We start from the raw sequence: 18,974 nt of genomic DNA on the forward strand, positions 1-18,974 counted from the left end.
ATTTAGGCTCAATTTCATAATTAGGTTCATTTTTTTTATTTCATATCTTAAATTTAAATATGAAGTTTAATTTCTTTTTTTTTTTATTTTTAAATTTATAAATTAACTTTAAATTAAAATTTTTAGATTAATTTTAATAAAAAGTTTAAAACGAACTAAATTCAACTTTATCGATGAAAAGGGGAAGAAATTCAACATTTTACCAGCTCAAAATTATTAGATGATGAGCAAAAAGAGAAAGGGAGACAGAAGTGAAAGGCAAAGAAGAAAAAGGAAAAGGGCGTAAGGCTTAATCACCAATAACGAGGACTCAAAAAAGAACGGAGGACTGGCTGTCTGTTCAAAGAGAATTGGGAACTGCGGATATTGCTTTGTTTCTTTTTTTGTTTGGATTTGCTTTTGCTCTGTTCTCGAAGAAAGAAGAATAATAATGCCTTTGATGATTGATTTATGGATGTCATAAACTTCAGCAAGTACTCATAACAGAATTGAATGAAACCTATGTAAATTATATATTCTTTGTTCCTCTCGTTCCACAAAGTTGGCTTTGAGAATTGAGACACTTTATTTGAAATAATATTTTTCTGCTATTATTTTCGTGCCATTCAAATGAGCTTCTTCTTTTTTTTTTTTTTTAATTTCACTTTTTCTATTACATTTTCATTTGGGGTTTTCTAATATGGATAGAAAATTTTGAGTTGGTTAGAAATTTTGAAAAAAAAAAACTAATAAATTCAATAATAATAATGCAAAGAGTCTATTATGTAGTTTACCAAAGGAGAAATTAAAAAAAAAAATTAAGAATACAGTTCTATTTGTTGTAGTATTTAATTGTAAATAATATTAACTTAAGCAACTTGTTGCTTTTATTGGACTGAAATCAACTTTCTTTTTTTTTTTTTTTTTTTTACGTTTTCTTGCAAGGATTGAATAAATGGAAATCAATGCATATTAATTTTTAAGGATACAAGATTATAAAAAAAAATTTCTATGAGTACTCAAATCTTGCTTTTTTGATAGCTGCCTTCATTTGACTCAGTCTTAATCTTCAATTGATTGGTCTGATAGTGATTCTACTTGCGATGATATTGCGTTGAATATTTCAATCATTAGATCATTGTTTTCAGTATCAGATAGATTAAGATTTTTTTGGCACACTAAATTGCAATAATTAGATTAAAATTAATAATTAAAATTAAAAAAAAATTATTAGTAAAACAGATTTTTAAATTAGAATCAATGTTTAAATTAAATTTTATTCAATAATAATACCAATAATAATGATTTTTTAATTTAATTTTAATCTAATATTAAATAAAAAATTAGAATCTAACTGAAAATATGTTTAATTAATTTAATTTTAAATTCAAACTAATTTTAGGTAAAATCTATAAAAATTTAAATGATCATAGTAAATAAATATTTATATAACAATCTAGGCTTCCAATTCTTTTTAATATATATATATATATATATATATATATATATATATTCAAAATTAAAAATTTAATTTTATAATATCAAAATATCAATAAAATATGTCAACAAATTTTTTTTTTTCTAAACTGTGACAAATCATTGACAAAACAAACGAGTTACTTCTATGTGTAAAGATTTTTAAAATATTTAATAATAAGCTAAAATAATTAGACAAAGAAAACACTTAGAAGGTAAAACATGATATATAGTTTATATGATTAACTGTAAGTCATGGCCAGCATATACCTCCAGGCGTTGGGCTCGATCAGCTCATTTATTTCTTTTTTATTTTTTATTTTTTTATTTTTTTTATTTTTTATCTAAAATAACCTTTTATCATAGCTACCCGTTGCAACTAAAGTAATCTCCTCCATCCATACTCTTCCACCTGCAGCTGCCTCTCTGCTAGACCCACAACTAAATATTCCACCATCTCTATTAACACCAATTGACGGTACCAATCTCGCACCCATCCAATGATTTCATGTCCAAAGGCTAAAAGTATAAAGAGATCTAGTGCAACCACTCGGCGCCAACCATAACCGGTTCCATAAATCAATGATTTTTTCAACGAATTCTTTGCTACAAAGGCATGATTTTGTAGTCAATCTAATTTCTTTAATTTTTGTTTTCTTCTAGCTATTGAGTTGTCTACCGGAGCAAGCAAAAGGTGTTTCTCCATCATATTTCGGTTTCAAGCTAACTATTTATACACAAAATAACTCTGGCCACATCGATCCGCTCTAACATTTGCACGACATATCTAAGGGTAGTTTATTTTCTTTAAATCTATTGATATTTGAGACATTTTAATTTGCGTTGCAAAATTTCAAGTGAAAAATAAAGAAAGCTAGCAACCCATAGAGCCATGAAAAATCAAAATAACATACCCACTTGATCGCAAACACTTGATTCACAGAAGATTTACCCATGGTATAGCATTTGTACTTTGGTCATATATTTGGAGATTTAATTTTGCATAATACTGTGATTTATTTTCTATTTTTTTTCCCTAAGAATTATTTTCATTTGAGGTTTTTTCCTATTTCAACTTTCTATGTTTCTTCTCAAAGTATGATACAAGAAAGATGATTTAAACAATGCACAACAAAGTCACTAAAAGGAACGATGATTTTTGGCAATGAGCAAAGTTGTTTGTGAAATGACATGTTTTGGGATCAAGGTTGGATAAGAGATTGGCGGGAGAAGTTGTGGGTGTTGGCCTTTCTATTAGGCTATTGTGAATTTGTTAGAGTAGTTGCCACGTGTGCATGGGTAGTTATGCTAAATAGTAGTATATTAGCTACTTGTAAATGATGATTGTACTATCTAGATGTTGATAGATCTTGATTACCTTCTTCCTCTGAGTTTCCATTCTTCTTGTTCTTCTCTGTCTGGATCTCTTTCTTCTTTCTGAATTCTAATATTCTTCTATTATATATCTTTTCTTGTATCATTTGGTATCATAGCATTTCAGTCCTTGGAATGGCTAAGAATACACAATCCCACGATTGGGAAAAGTGGGTTGCAGCAATGATGTAGGATTTGGAATCAACACAAGATGCCTTACAAGGAAATGAAGCAAAGAAATCAACAGTCTCTGGAAGAAGTTAGGAACGTGATTGCTGCGCTTAGTTTGCAGAACATGGAAATTGTAAAAGTAAGGGAAATGAGGAAGAGAGTGTTAGTGAAGGGAAGGAAAAGAAATCACAACTATGGTATCAATCTGTAAAGTTAGAGTTTCCAAAGTTTGATGGAGAGGGATTGGAGAGTTGGTTGTTAAGGGCAGAGTATTTCTTTGGGGTGGAAAATGTGGCGCTGATAGATAAGGTGAGGGTGGCCGCTTGACACTTGGAGGGGAGAGCGATATAATGGCACTAAGGCCACATCAAGTTGAAGGGAATTGCTATCTATGATGATTGGGATCCTTATGCTTTGGCCCTTTCATTAAGATTTAGAAGTAATGCTTTTGAAAATCCTTTAGCAGATATATGAAACCTTAAGCAGGTAAACTCTTTCCAAGCATATTAAAATGTCTTTGATGAATTGTACCTAAAGCTGGGATCGGGGAGGACCAAGTGTTGGGTTTTTTCTCTCTGGGTTGGTGGATGAATTGCAAATGCCAGTGAGGATGTTTAAGCCTTATACTTTAACAGAGGCATATTCTCTTGCAAGATTTTAAGAGATTACTACGGCAGCTATTCAAAGTAAACCAAGACTATTTTCTAAACCTATTATATACACCAGTACCTCAACTTCTAAACCTGTATTTTCCTCTCCAACTATGAATACTTTAGCCCCTAAACCATCCACCACTTCTATTGTTAACCCTAAAGATCATAGTGGTATTCTACCTACTCCACCTGTTCACAAACAATTAGCCTTACCACAACCCGTGAGTAACTCATAGATCAATAATAAGGATTGGGAGGAGCTAAGGGCTAAAGGGCTATTTTGGTGTGATGAGAAAAATACACCTAACCACAACTGTAAAAGATGATAGTGGTATGTTATGTATTTTATAGTGGACAGAAGTGATGACGGGGAAGATGTTGTTGAATTAGTTGATGTCATTGAACCAGTAGCTGATGTATAATTTTCTTTACATGCAATGTGAGGCATATTTAGAGCTCAAACCATGCTCTTGAGAGGAGAACATAAGAAACGGAAATTGCACATTTTGATTGACATGGGAAGCATGCATAATTTCTTAAGCACGAGGGCAGGCAAGAAGCTTAAATGTGAGATGAAATAGGTAGTGGATATTTCTATGGAGGTTGCTAATGGGCAATAATTGCTATGTGAGGCCACTTGTAAGGAGTTTCAATGAAGTATGTAGGGGCAAGATTTTGTTGCTGAGGTTTTTATTCTTCCCTTAGAAAATTATAATTTGATTTTAGGGGAACAATGGCTTTCAATGCTAGGTGAAATCTTATGGAATTTCCAAACATTGAAGATGTTCTTTAAAATGGGTGGTCGATCCTTAAAATTGCATGGGAAACTTGGAGGTCTCCCAAGCAGCAGCTGAACAGTATGGATATTCATTTTCCTTTTCCTTTATTGTATTATGATGCCATTGAAATGGATGATGCTGTAGGTGCTAAATACCTCTATTCTTCATCTAAAAATCATAGCATATTTATGTTGCCTTCAATGGAATCAAAATGGCCAGAATTAGAAGCACTGTTGAATTCTTTTGAGGATATCTTTCATGAGCCACGCTCTCTACCTCCTAAGTGCTCTTTTGATCATAAGATTCCATTGAAACTAGAGGTGGCACCTGTTAACATTCGGTCTTATTAGTGTGCACTTAAGAAACTCATTTCTGAAATGCTAGAAGCAAGAGTTATTTGCCTCGGTACCAGTTCCTATGCAAGTCCTATCATTCTTGTGAAAGAGAAATACTCTACCTAGAGACTATGCATTGATTATCGTGCTTTAAACCATGCTGCTATGAAAGATAAAAATCCAATTCCCATTATAGAGGAATTACTATATGAGTTGGATTGTGCCTCAGTGTTCTCCAAAATTGACCTGCGTTCTGGGTACTAACAAGTCAGAATGGATGAGGATGACATTGCTAAAACATCCTTCAAAACTCACAAAGGCCACTATGAGTTTTTGGTAATGCCGTTTGGCTTGACAAACACTCTGGCGACATTCCAAAACCTAATGAATTCGATGTTTTGTCCATTCTTATGCAAGTTCATTCTTGTATTTTTTGATGATATCCTTATTTATAGCCCTACTAAGGAGCTACATCTCCAACACCTCAAATAGGTTTTGTAAGTCATGCGTGACAATAGTCTTTTGGCTAAACGGAGCAAGTGTTCATTTGGATGCAACCAAATCGAATATCTTGGCCATGTAATTTCTTCTGAGGGCATACATACTGATCCAAGCAAAACTAAGGGCATTCAACAATGAGTACCTATCACACCTTACATCTCTGTAAGGCACAACATGATCCCGTAGAATACCTAATGAACTACCGAACTTCACCTACCAATAACTCATTAAGTACCCTACAAGGGATTTTAAAACCATTTTCTTACTTTTTTGGAAGTGGTGAGCATTTTGGTAGGAATTAAAAACATTTAATTGAAGTTGCAAAACTAGTAAAAATTTTTGTCCATTTTTATTTGTCCACAAATTTTATAAAAATTTCGGTAGAGTGCCGTCTGTATTTTGAGAAAACAGTTCTTTAAATACCTTAAAAAAACACTTCCAATAAATATTTCCACAACTCCCAACCTCCAAATAATCTCAATTCAACTCAAAATTTTCAGATCAAATCATTTCAAAATAATTCCATCAACATTGCATTCAGTAAAGCTAATTTACATTCACAAGTTTAATTTACAGATATAAAATCCAATAATAATACTATTACAGTTTATAAATACAACTGCTCAACTTTACATTAATATATATGAATAATATTTATTTACATTAAACTAAATTACATTGGGTATAAAATAATACCCGTGCAAAAATATCAGCGAAGTCCCAATAATCAGTAGCTCACTCTACGGCTTTTTCCTTGTCTCTATCTGCGACAGCAAAGAAAGCTATCGTTGAGTATAAAAATACTCAGTGGTGCACAATAAAATACAAAATGCGTAATATAAAACATTTATGAATAATTCATAATTCAAAAATCTCACAATCACATTTCACAAATTTTCAAATCACATTTATAGTAAATCATAATTTTCAAAGCTTAATATAACTCAAATTTGATTAAACAATTTAATAATCATAGTGTTGCCAATCAATAATACAACTTAGGCCATGACACAAAATTTCTAAACATGTCGTGTGTACATCACGACAAGGCAAACTCACTCCACTAATTGAAATCAATGAGGGAGGTGGCTAGCTAGCTAATGAGTACTCATCCAAACTCACCCCTCAGACTGGGGGAGCCAGAGAGGAAGGAAAGTGATCAAATATCAAACTCAACCCCACAAGTGGAGGAGGAACATATTAATATTGCCATTCCAAGTGTGAATAAAAAACAATTTAAATCAAGTTATTCAAAAATTTTATGCAATTCACAAATCATATTTCATTCCAAACTTTTTATTTACAAAGTAGGCAACACACTATTTTTCAAATAATATTTTCAAAAAGCCATAATAATCAAAATTTCTCACAACATTTATTTCAAGAATTGTCAAGTAGAAACAAAGAAATTTAAGTTTGTTGTGCACAAACCTGACGTGAATCGCCTCTAGGCATTGACTCAGTCCCTTAGACCTTCCGGGTCTTTTTCAGCTGAAACACGAAATTTATAGTGTTTCAGTATCTTATCTCACAATAATTCCAATAATTAATTTATATATGTTCAATTCTAGCTCCAACATGCTTAAACTTACATTTTTGAAAATTTTCATGTTGATGTTACTATTCATGGTACTATTTAAGTCAAAATATTGACTTTCTTATGCTTAATAGGTATGGGAAATCTAATTATACCCACATACCACATTTTGGTCACCTAACTTGTTAGTTTTGGTCATTTTATCAAAACTTAAGTCTTTTAGGCAAACTTTCAAATTTTTCAGTTTTGGTGACCTATTTTGCACTATCCCATTAGTCATGTTGCTGTTAGAATTTGGAGTTTTCTTCATAGAAATTGTTTCTTATTGTCTTAAATTTATTTCCCATTTTGAATCACTCCATTTGGAGTTTTGTAGCTCAAGTTATAGCCATTTGAACATGGCTGGCAGGATTGACCTAACCCAGATTTTCTGAGCACCAAAACTGGTTCTGGCAGTTTTAGGTCACCAAATTTGGGTGGCTAAATGACTTGGTTAAGTGCATAATTTGGGTTTGTGTTCCTCATGAAAGTTGTAGGTCTATATCTTAGCTTTCTACTGGTAAAATTTTAGGTCATTTAGACCTGCCTAAGCCAAGTTATGGCTAAATGAACAAACACTGTTCATTTGGTCATTTTTGCACAGGGCAGAATACTCAATTCCGGATTTGGTCAATTTGTTCACTAGGTTTTAGTCACTTTCTGGGCATGATTCCTAAATGAAAAATGTGTCATTTTGTGTCTAGTTTAATTCCCAATTGGCCTCACACCAATTAGGTTGGTAAATTTTTAGTTTTGGTCCCTAAAAGGGACCTTAGTCCTGCTACCTGCAGAATGTCCCTAAGCAATCCGAATTTAAACCTAATTCTAACACTTCCAACATATCACAATTGGTCACATATGACCATTTTTCAGCTCAAACAAGGTCAAACACACCATTTGACCAATTCTCTAAGTTTTGTCTCCCAAACCCTAGGTGCCAAAATCCTAACTCACTTGATTTGTTACATTTAATTAGTTCCAAACATACAAGCACCATTTATCACTCATTCAAGCTTTCTAACATATTTAATTCAATCAAACACATGCAAATCACTCCTCTACCTAGGCTGGCAGAAATTTACATATAGTCCTCCAACAATTGTTTTCTTTTCCATTTTTCATAATTTCTAAGTTTATTCAACTATAAACACAATAATTCAACTAGAAATTCAAAGTTTAGCTTACTAACCTTCTCTTTGAAATTCAACCACCCAAATCCTTCCTTTTCTTCTTTTCTTTTCTTGCTCAAACTCCTTTTCAAGTGGCCCAAACAAAGTTTAATTATGGAACTTGCAATTTCTATGGCTAAATTTTTGGTTTAGAAAGCTTTAAAATAAGCTTTCGTGGTGGGATTAATGGAAGAGATGAGAGAGAGAAGAGAGTGAGGCGGCACATTTTTGAGAAGAAGACCAAAATGGCTTTTTTTCTTTTAATTTGTTATTTTTATGTATATTTATCTCAACATTGACTAAGTGAATTAAATTAATTAAAGTATAATTAATTGTGACCTCATTTTGGCATCATCATGATGATGTCATCAATTGTTTTAACTTTCATTTTTTTTAATGTATTTTTAATCTAACTTAATCCACAATTATCTAATGAAAATTTCAAATTTTCAGTTATTAACTTTATTACATCATGCATGATGTCATGCATGATTTAATAAACCTTTTCACTTTTTTCAACTTTTTCTTTTCCCCTTTTTTTTTCTTTTTCATTTATTTTTCTATTAGTTCTTTAATTTAATTCTTAATCCCAAAATTTTCTTTTCTCAAATTTTATTTGACAGTCTGGTTAGGAGTCAGCTCCAGGGGTCAATTGACCAAATTGCCCCTCGCCGGTTCGACCCGGTTTGCAAATAATTCAATATTTCTTTCGGATCTCTGACCTAATTATTTGACCGGCTTAACAATTCTTTTTCATGATTTTCTCTTTTCCACTGTGTTCACAATAGTTCTAAGGACCACGGCGTCACATTTTACGATTCAAAATTTGAGTTTAAATCAACCTCGCAGTCCTTCCCGAGAAGGTCACCCATCACTGTGACTCTCGGCTCACTTAACTTTTTATGTTCTGTTTTTCTTATTTATACTTAACTATTTGACAATTACTAATTATTTGTATTCAAGGCTTCTCTAGGTGTCTTAAACATAGTTCTAATCCTCTTAATTCTCCGGACTGACACTGGTCTCTGGAGCAGTGTAATTTACCAGGCTATGCAAATAGGGGTGTTACAGTACCACCTAAAAATCTTAAGCAACTACGAAGTTTTTTTGAGTTTGCTGGGTATTATAGACGATTTATTAAGAATTATGGAGCCATTGCTTGTCCACTTACTGATTTACTCAAGCATGATGCTTTTATATGGGTAAATGTGACTCAAAATGCCTTTTTGACGCTTAAGCATGCTTTAGTCATGGCTATGGTGCTTACTCTTTTGGATTTTACCAAGGATTTTATCCTTAAGACTAATGCTTTTAGTACAAGTATAGGTGTTATCTTTCTTCAAAGTGGCCATCTTATTGCATTCATAAGCAAGCCATTGTTACTTAGACATCAATTATTATCTACTTATGAATGTGAGCTTTTTGAAGTCTTTTTGCCGTAACAAAATGACAGCATTACTTGTAGTCTCACCATTTTGTTATTCTCATAGATCATCATAACTTACATTATCTTTTAGAGAAAAAGTTGATGACACCTACCTAGCAGGTTTGGATGGCAAAATTAATGCAATTTGATTATGAAATCAAATATAAAAAAGGGTTTGAGAATGTTGCTACTAATGCATTGCCTCAATCACCATCTTTGGCTATGTTAACTCTAACTTTTAATTTACTTCCTTTGCATTTATATGATGGAATTGCTTTTACTTGGGTGATTAATTATCATTTAGTTCAATTGATTCAGGAGTTCCAAGCCAATCCTTCTTTGCATGTTGCCTTTACATGGAGCAACTATCAGTTGCGTAGGAAAGGAAAACTAGTTATGGGATGGGTGTTTGCCTGGTTTTACAACCCCACAAGTGCACAGATCGCTAACAAGTAATAAAGTGATAAGTAGAGTATCGTTTCCACGAGGACCTTTGTTTAGCAAGTACCAATCTACACAGTAATTTTGACTATCTAGGCTATCCAATATTTAGGGAATGAGTTCGTTAACTTTAAACACTAGAATAATAAACTTAAAATGAAGTAATCTATTTTTAGAACAATCCTGGAGTTAAGATTTCATACTTGAATCTTATTAGGGATGTTATCTCGTTTATTTACTTAATTGAGGTTCGTTTTCTTTGATGGAAATTAGCCCTAAGTTATCCTAAATCCTCTCTCAAGGCATCTAGGGTGTATTTTAATTAATTCAAACCCTACTTTCGTGGTGATCAAATTAATTAAAATCCTTTAAGACCTTTGATCAATTTTTAGGTTCCACAAAGGTATCAGCCTATGTCTAGGTCAGAATTCCTAGGTTCAAGATCTTAATTTTTCTAATGTTAATCTTCACCTTTCAGTCCCTCAATCAACATCTATAATCATGTCTAAGTGGGTACCATCACATAGCATGCATTAGGATCACAAGAAATTAAATCAAGAAACAAATCTCAAATCCAGTAAATAAAACTTAATATTCATCCATAATAATAATTACAAGCATTACTCTCCTAAATCCAAAATAAGGAAATTACTCACTCATGGTGAATTCAGCAAACATTATGATAAAATGTAAAGACAATAAAAAGAAAACCATGTAAAGAAATAAAGCAATAGGAATCTGTCTAGGGGGATGAAACGAAGAAACCGAAGATAGTTTGCAGCTTTGATCTTGTGGAACTTCAGTTGGAGAACTTCTTTTTGTACTAACGCGGAACCCGACAGCAGCAGCCTTCAGTAGTCTCCCCGCAACAGTCATCTTTTTTTTTCAACACCTCTTTTGACGTTTTCTTTTCTATTTATATTGATTGCTCTAAGGTTAGGTTGCTCTGAGTCCAAAGGGCCTTAGGAGTCTCATTTTTATTCGAAAACAGGAGGCAAATTCGAGTTATAAAATTGACTGCAGCATAGTACACGGCTCGTGTGTCACTACACGGGTCCCACAAAGTAAGGCCGTGTAACTTGCTGGAGGAGAATCGCGTGGTCTTGTTTTGGCACAGAAAGTTACACAGGTCTGTGCCAACTACACAGGCCTAATTACACGGGCCATGTACTGTTGTTCCCATAAGTTTCTTCAAACTTGCGCTCGGCAGAGACTTACACGGGTCCCTGCAGATTACACGGGTCTGATTACACGATCCGTGTACTTGTGTTTCTCATTGATTCTCTTGGCTTTCTTCTGACAGAGATGTACACGAGTCTGGGGCTTGGTTTATATGACCCGTGTACTTTGTATCAGCAGTAATTCTCTGTCTCTTGACTCCTCCAAGCTTTTCTTGCACTCCTATACTTCTGTAGCTTCACCCAAACATTTGAAATGATGCAGAAAATATGGAATTAAGGGCTTTACAATAGAAATTACGAAAACTAATGAAATAAACTATTATGCATGAAAATACTTGCCTAAATGCTATGAAATAAAATGTAAATGTGCTTAAAAGATCTATACAATTCAAGTATATCAAATACCTCCAAACTTTTGCTTGTCCTCAAGCAAAGCAAAACTCTATTTTAAAACACATTTCCGGGGATACTTAGGAATACAACCATCAATTTAATAAGCATAGAATTGAACTCCTCCAACCTTCATACCAATTTCCCTCTTTCAAGGCATAAGGGTTCTAATAGCTGCCTGTTTGGAACTTCACCTCGTTTCATGGTGTTTCGACTAATTATTCCTCTATACAAGACCATTAATAAGCCACAAACAACCTGTTTTATCGGGATAGAATTAAGAAACACTAACTCCCTCAAATCTGCCTCTTTCGTGAGTAATTGAGATGAAGTATTTCAATTCCAACTCCATAGGCATATCTCAATTTTCTATCTCCACTAATATAGCATGTGCTTTTTCAAAAGCTCAAAAGGTCTTTAAAAGGGTTGTAATGGGACTAGAGGGATAAACTTGGTTTCCAATGAAAAGGTTTTTAGGGAATGCAATTATGAGGATAACATGTATGCATAAAATCCAAGTATACTGAGTTCGTTTCTACATATTTGTGTGGAGAGGAAAGGCTTTTGGCTTTTTATATTGCCAAGCATGCTTCCATGATACTTATCTTGGGACTTCTTTTCTTTTGCCTTTTTGTCCTCTCCCCCAAACTCATTGCTTTTGCTGGGTTGGAAAACCAAATTTTTCTTTGGTTTCAATTACACAGTCGCATTCTTCTTTGAGTTCCACATCCTCTCTTCATTTTCTTTATGCATTTTGCTTCCTCAAAAGGGTATGGTAGGTGTTTAGATTAGGGGCTAGGTAAATAACATGGGTAAGCAATAAATTTTAAGGGATGAACATAGGCTTCAAGTTGGCTATAAGGGATATACATTTTAATCAGGAGTGGCTAAAGCTTAGTGAGGCTGTATCAAAGAATGCCTTAATCATTTCTTCATCAAGCATATGCTAGGATTTCGCCTTGATAGGTCCAAGAGATATGTTCTAGAGCTAGTGAGGCAATTTTTAAGTTTGCTTGTGTTTCAAAAATTATTCTCCTAATTTTACAAGTTTAATGTGATAAATCAATAGTTATGAAGAGGTTTAACTAGTCTAGTTCCATAAAAGAGATTAGTTTTCTTCACAAACAACATGTTAGCATCCCTTTTTGCCTATCTAGATACGTTCATTCCTCTATCCCGTTGAGTCCAATTATTAGCTTACTAAAAATTTGGTTATAGTGCTAAGTTTCACAATTTACAATCCAAAAATTTTCAAAAATTCTCGAAAATTTTGATACACAAGAATAATGTAGCTGAATTTAAACGATGCAATGATGTGCATGTAATGATATGCAAGTGCAAATGTATCCCCCCCAAACTCAAACCAGACATTGTCCTTAATGTCAATATAATGTGCAAAATCAGAGCAAACGTACAAAAATTTTAAGGAAGCATATTATTTATTAAGCATGGAAAATTTTTGAACATAAAGCAAATAAAAGAGACCTATGGTTGCAAGTTAGGACTAGGGCATGTAAGATATTACAATAAAGATCCTATCCTATAGTCCTATCTCTAAAAGGCCTCTGATGATGATGATGGTGATGCTGGTGATCGTTGCTCCTCTTCCTCCTCATCCTCCTCATCTAACTTGTCCATTAGCATGTCTAGCTTGTTGCGTGCTTCTTGGAGGCTACCTTCGATAGCTCGCATCCTGCCGTATATTGTGGTCTCCATGCGTTACAGGTATGCGAGGACCAGATTTGTCGGTGGTGGTGTGTATGGGGGCACTCGAACGGGGGACTCTTCAAACATCCACCATTGCCCTGCTTCTTGAGGCTGTGAAGTTTTGCCAGGTCCCTCCCTTGCCTCGTCTCTCCGAGGGATGGCGTTTCCTTCGGCATCCACCAAGTAGCATGTTTTGCCCACCTTCTTACATATTCCCATGGATATGCAGATAGTTTGATCAATTCTCGACGTTCCAGTAACAAAGTGCAGTCTGTGATGTCCTGGAACGAAGCCGTAGTAGAGGGAAATGGTGGTGACAAGGCCACCAAGTACAATGTGCCTGGTAGACTGTTGGCAGAGCCATCGGAGATTGTTGCATAGGAAAAAGCCAGTGCTGCAGCGCTGTCCAATCACCATGCACCATAGGAAAAATAGCTCGCTGGCATTAACAATGCCGAGACTGTCACCACGGCCCATGATGGTGTGAGCGGCGAACTGGTGCATATATCGCAGTGCTAGACTAGTGATGCCCGTTGATTTGGATTTGCTGGAGTTGTAGGGCTCTGTGTTCGGTGCAATGGAATCCCAAAAGTTGATGTTGTTATACAGCATGCGGTTCCTTAGGATCTCTTGATAGCCGGTACTGTCAAAGCCAAAGATGGCGTTGAACTCGTCCATGTTCATTACTCGGTCAACACCAAGGAGGCAAAACTCAATCCTGCCCTTGTCCTCCCTATCGGTGGGCCATAAGTTGGCCTTGAAGCTACCCAAAAATTCCAGCGTTGTGTCTTTGTAGGCCGAAAATTGGAGTTGGGTGAACCTTGTCCACCCAATGCTGTCAATTAGCCCATTGATTTCCTCTTGCAACCCGATTTGCTCCAAAAGCAGAAAATCCATGTATTTAGTGGAGGATATTTTTCAGGCATGAAGTTGGGTGCACATTGCTTTGTGGGCTTCATCTCGAAATCGTCAAGGAATAGAGATTTCGGGTTGTGGAGCGGGTTGTAGCTGTGGTTACGGTGGAGGGGGGGCCTGTTGAGATGGTTGGGGAGTGGCTACCCTCGTTCTTGGGCGTTGGGTTGGAGGCTGGGGTGGAGAAGGTGAGGATTCTCCTCTTTGCCTTCAAGAAGAGCCGGTCCTTCTTGCAGATCTCTTCGCAGGAGCGATGGATGTGTTTTTGAGAAGGAGAAGAATAGGATTTTGGTGAAGGGAGATGAGATTTGAGAAGTTTTTTATAGGCTAGGAAGGGAGTAGATGAAGGGTTTTGTGTTTATGAAGGGTTTTAATGCTAGGGGTGCATTTAAAGAGCCGTTAGGACTCTTTGTTTCACGCGTTTTGTGCCCCAGGAGTCACGGCTGCGACGAAATACATGAGTCGTGTATCACTACATGGGTCCCGACATATAGGGTCGTATAAATTTCTGCCCGCAATTTTCAAAATCTGTCGTAGTACACGGCCCGTGTAAATGAGCTCTGGGACCCGTGTAACTTTCTGTCTCTCGGGTTGCTTTACTGGATATGTTACACGGCCCATGTAAAATTTAAGGAGGGTCGTGTACTTCTTGTCTCTAAGTTATTCTGCTAGAAACATTAAACGGTTCGTGTAAATTGGGATGTGGACCAGTGTAACTTTCTGTCTCCCGAAGAGTTGAAATTGCATGAAATTTATGGACTTCCAGAAAGTTACACGGGACGTGTAAAACCAGTACACGACCTGTGTAATTTTCTAATTTTTCAAATCTTTGGTAAATGAAAAATTCTATCATCATAACACATGAAATGGATGCAAAGATTAACAATAGAGTTACTTCCCCGATTTTGTTCAATTTTCCCTTTTGTGGTTTTGACTTAGTGATTCCCTTCCTCTCTTGATCTCTATTCCCCTTTTCAAAAATCCTATAAAATGAAATGCTAATGAGTACGAAACAAAAATTCAATATTAAAGAAAAAAGAAAAGAAGAAAAGTTTAGAAAAATTTTGGGTTGGCTCCCAAAAAGCGCTCGTTTATAGTCTTTAGTTAGACTTTGCTTATTTATGGTCTGTCAGTAGGAGGATTGAGAGTGCAATTAACTCCCATTTCTATGGGTTCTCCTTGAAAGTAAGGCTTCAGCCTCTGCCCATTGACCTTGAATGCGCCTGAGGTTTCGCTCGATACCTCTACTGCTCCATATGGGAAGACTTGGGTGACCTTGAAAGGTCCAGACCATCTTGATTTCAACTTCCCCGAAAAGAGTTTCAATCGAGAGTTGAATAAGAGGACAAGATCTCCTTCTTTTATCTCTTTCCTTGCTATGCGCCTGTCATGCCATCTTTTGGTTTTATCCTTAGAGATTTTGGCATTTTCGTATGCATCCTGTCGGATTTCTTCCAACTCATTCAGTTGTAAGACCCTTTTCTCACTAGCAGCTTTGAGGTCGAAGTTTAAGATCTGAATTGCCCAGTAAGCTTTATGCTCAAGTTCAACAGGGAGATGACATGATTTTCCATAAACCAGACGAAAGGGTGTTGTGCCAATTTGGGTTTTATATGCAGTGCGGTATGCCCAAAGTGCATTGTCTAACTTCATGCACCAGTCCTTTCTGGATCTGTTTACAGTTTTCTCCAGAATCTGCTTCAGTTCCCTGTTTGAGATTTCTACTTGACCGCTAGTTTGAGGATGATAAGGTATGGCCACTTTGTGAGTCACTCCATACTTTTTCAGTAGTGTTTCAAATTGTTGGTTGCAGAAGTGACTTTCTCCATCACTGATTATTGTTCGTGGTGTGCCAAATCTTGTGAAAATATTTTTCTTAAGGAACCTTGTGACTACTCTAGCATCATTGGTTGGTGTCGCAATTGCTTCTACCCATTTTGATACATAATCAACTCTAACCAGAATATGCTTGTTTCCACGGGAAGAGGGAAATGGGCCCATGAAGTCTATTCCTCATACATTGAACAATTCTATCTCAAGTATACCATGCAGTGGCATTTCATTCCTTCTTTAACTATTACCTGTTCTTTGGCATTGATCACAACCTAGCACAAAGGATCTTACATCCTTAAATAGATGTGGCCAGTAAAACCCTGCTTGTAAAATTTTTGCTGTTATTTTTATGGTGCCGAAATGTCCTCCATATAGTGATGAATGGCAGTGATAAATGACACTTTCCATATCTTCCTCTAGTATGCATCTTCTTATCAGCCCATCATTATATCTCTTGTATAGTAGAGGTTCCTCTCATAAGTAATATCTTACATCATGTAGGAATTTCTTCCTTTGCTGATAAGTCATGTTTGGAGGCAGTATCCTGCATACAAGAAAATTAACAAAATCAGTGTACCATGGAGCCTTGGAGAATGCAAGTAATTGCTTATCAGGAAATGAATCATCAATTGGCAAATCTTTAAAATCCTCCATGTACTCCAATTTTAGTCTAGAAAGATGGTCAGCTACTACATTTTCGGATCCCTTTTTTCCTTTATTTCAAGGTCAAATTCTTGTAGGAGTAGGATCCATCGAATCAGCCTTGGTTTTACTTCCTTCTTATTCAAAAGGTATTGGATTGTAGCATAATCTGTAAATACAATGACTTTTGACCCAATGAGGTAAGATCTGAATTTGTCCATTGTAAATACCACTGCTAGGAATTCCTTCTCTGTGGTGGCATAATTGATTTGCGCATCATCTAATGTCTTGCTAGCATAATAAATAGCATAGAGCTTTTTTATCCTTTCTTTGCCTAAGCACTGCTCCAATTGCAAAGTCGCTCGTGTTGCACATAACCTCGAATGGTAGCTCCCAATTCGGTGGCTGCATTATTGGTGCTGATATCAGGGTTTCTTTGATTCTGTTAAAAGAAACAAGACAATCTTCATCAAAATCAAAGGGAACATCTTGACTTAACAAGTTAGTAAGTGGCTTAGCTATTTTGGAAAAGTCCTAGATAAATCTTCTGTAGAATCTTGTATGTCCCAAAAAGCTTCGCACTCCCTTGACTGATGTTGGTGGTGGCATGTTTTCAATGATCTCAATTTTTGCTTTATCTACTTCAATTCCTCTCTCTAATATCAAATGTCCCAGAACTATGCCTTCTAGTACCATGAAGTGGCATTTTTCCCAATTTAGGACCAGGTTTGATTCTTCACATCTTGCAACACCTTAGATAAATTAGCTAGGCAATCATCAAAAGTAGTTCCATAGACAAAAAAATCATCCATAAAAACTTCCATGATATCTTCAATATAATCAGAAAAGATAGCCATCGTGCTTCTTTGAAAGGTAGCAGGGGCATTACAAAGACCAAAAGGCATTCTCCTATATGCAAATGTTCCATAGGGGCAAGTGAATGTTGTCTTTTCTTGAAAGAATCTCGAATACCCATCTAGGTAACAGAAATAAGAGTATTTTGCTAATCTTTCTAACATTTGGTAAATGAAGGGGAGAGGGAAATGGTCTTTTCTGGTAGCACCATTTAATTTTCTATAGTCTATACACATTCGCCAACTAGAGACTACTCTAGTAGGGATTAGTTCATTGCTTGCATTTTGGATAATAGTTGTCCCACCTTTCTTAGGAACTACATGTACTGGACTAACCCATTTACTATAAGAGATTGGGTATATGATACCTGCATCTAATAGTTTTAAAATTTCTTTCTTGATTACTTCTTTCATGTTTGGGTTAAGTCTTCTTTGGTGTTCGATTGTGGGTTTACTATTTTCTTCCATGGGTATCCTATGCATGCAAATCGAAGGGTTGATTCCCTTCAGGTCTTCTATATTATACCCTATGGCTTTGCTATGGATCTTAAGTTCTCTTAGCAATTTTTCCTCTTCTAATTTAGACAGGCTAGCATTGATTATAACAGGATATTTAGAATTTAAGTCCAGAAATGCATACCTTAGCGAGAAGGGCAGAGGTTTAAGCTCTACCTGTTTGGCGTTTTCCTGGAACTTACCTTCGGTTTGTTCCTCCTTCAAATCCTTCGTCTCGAAAGCTTTAGCTAATGGTAGGGGTCGATGAGTTGCTAACTGTTGTGCACAGGCTGTTATTTCTATATTTTCATCATCCACTGTGTGGCTGTGCACAACACATGCTTCAAGAGGATCTTTAGGATGTGTCTCATGAAATTCCCCTTCAACATGTTCATCAATAGTGTCAACTTTGAAGCATTCATTAGGTTTAAATTTGTGTTTCATTGTGTCGAACAAGTTGAACTCCACTTCTTCTTCTCCTACTTTGAGAGTTAGTCGCCCATTTTTGACATCTATGATAGCTCTGGCAGTTGCCAAGAATGATTTTCCCAAGATGATAGGAATTTAACATCTTCTTCCATCTCAAGGACAACAAAATCCACTGGAATGAAGAATTTGCCCACTTTGATCGGAATGTTCTCCAATATTCTTACAGGATATTTAACAGATCGATCAACCAGTTTCAATGAGATTGTTATTGGTTTCAGTTCCCCGATCTCTAGCTTTTTGCATATTGATAGAGGCATTAGACTGACGCTTGCTCCAAGATCACAGAGGGCCTTATCTATTTTCTTGTCACTAATGAGGCAAAGTATGGAGAAGCTTCCTGGATCTTTCAACTTTGAAGGCAGTTTGTTTTGCAGTATGGCACTGCATTCCTCTGTTAGAGCTACTGTTCCATAGTTTTCTAGCTTTCTCTTCTTTGACAGAATTTCCTTAAGAAATTTGGCATAGAATAGCATCTGAGAAAGTGCTTCAGTGAAGGGGATGTTGATGTAAACCTTTTGCAAAACTTCCAAAAACTTCCCAAACTGCTTGTCCAATTTGGCTTTTTGAAATCTCTGAGGAAAAGGTAGGGGA

This window comes from Hevea brasiliensis, chromosome 14 (assembly GCF_030052815.1).
Source record: "Hevea brasiliensis isolate MT/VB/25A 57/8 chromosome 14, ASM3005281v1, whole genome shotgun sequence".
NCBI classification, from domain to species: domain Eukaryota; kingdom Viridiplantae; phylum Streptophyta; class Magnoliopsida; order Malpighiales; family Euphorbiaceae; genus Hevea; species Hevea brasiliensis.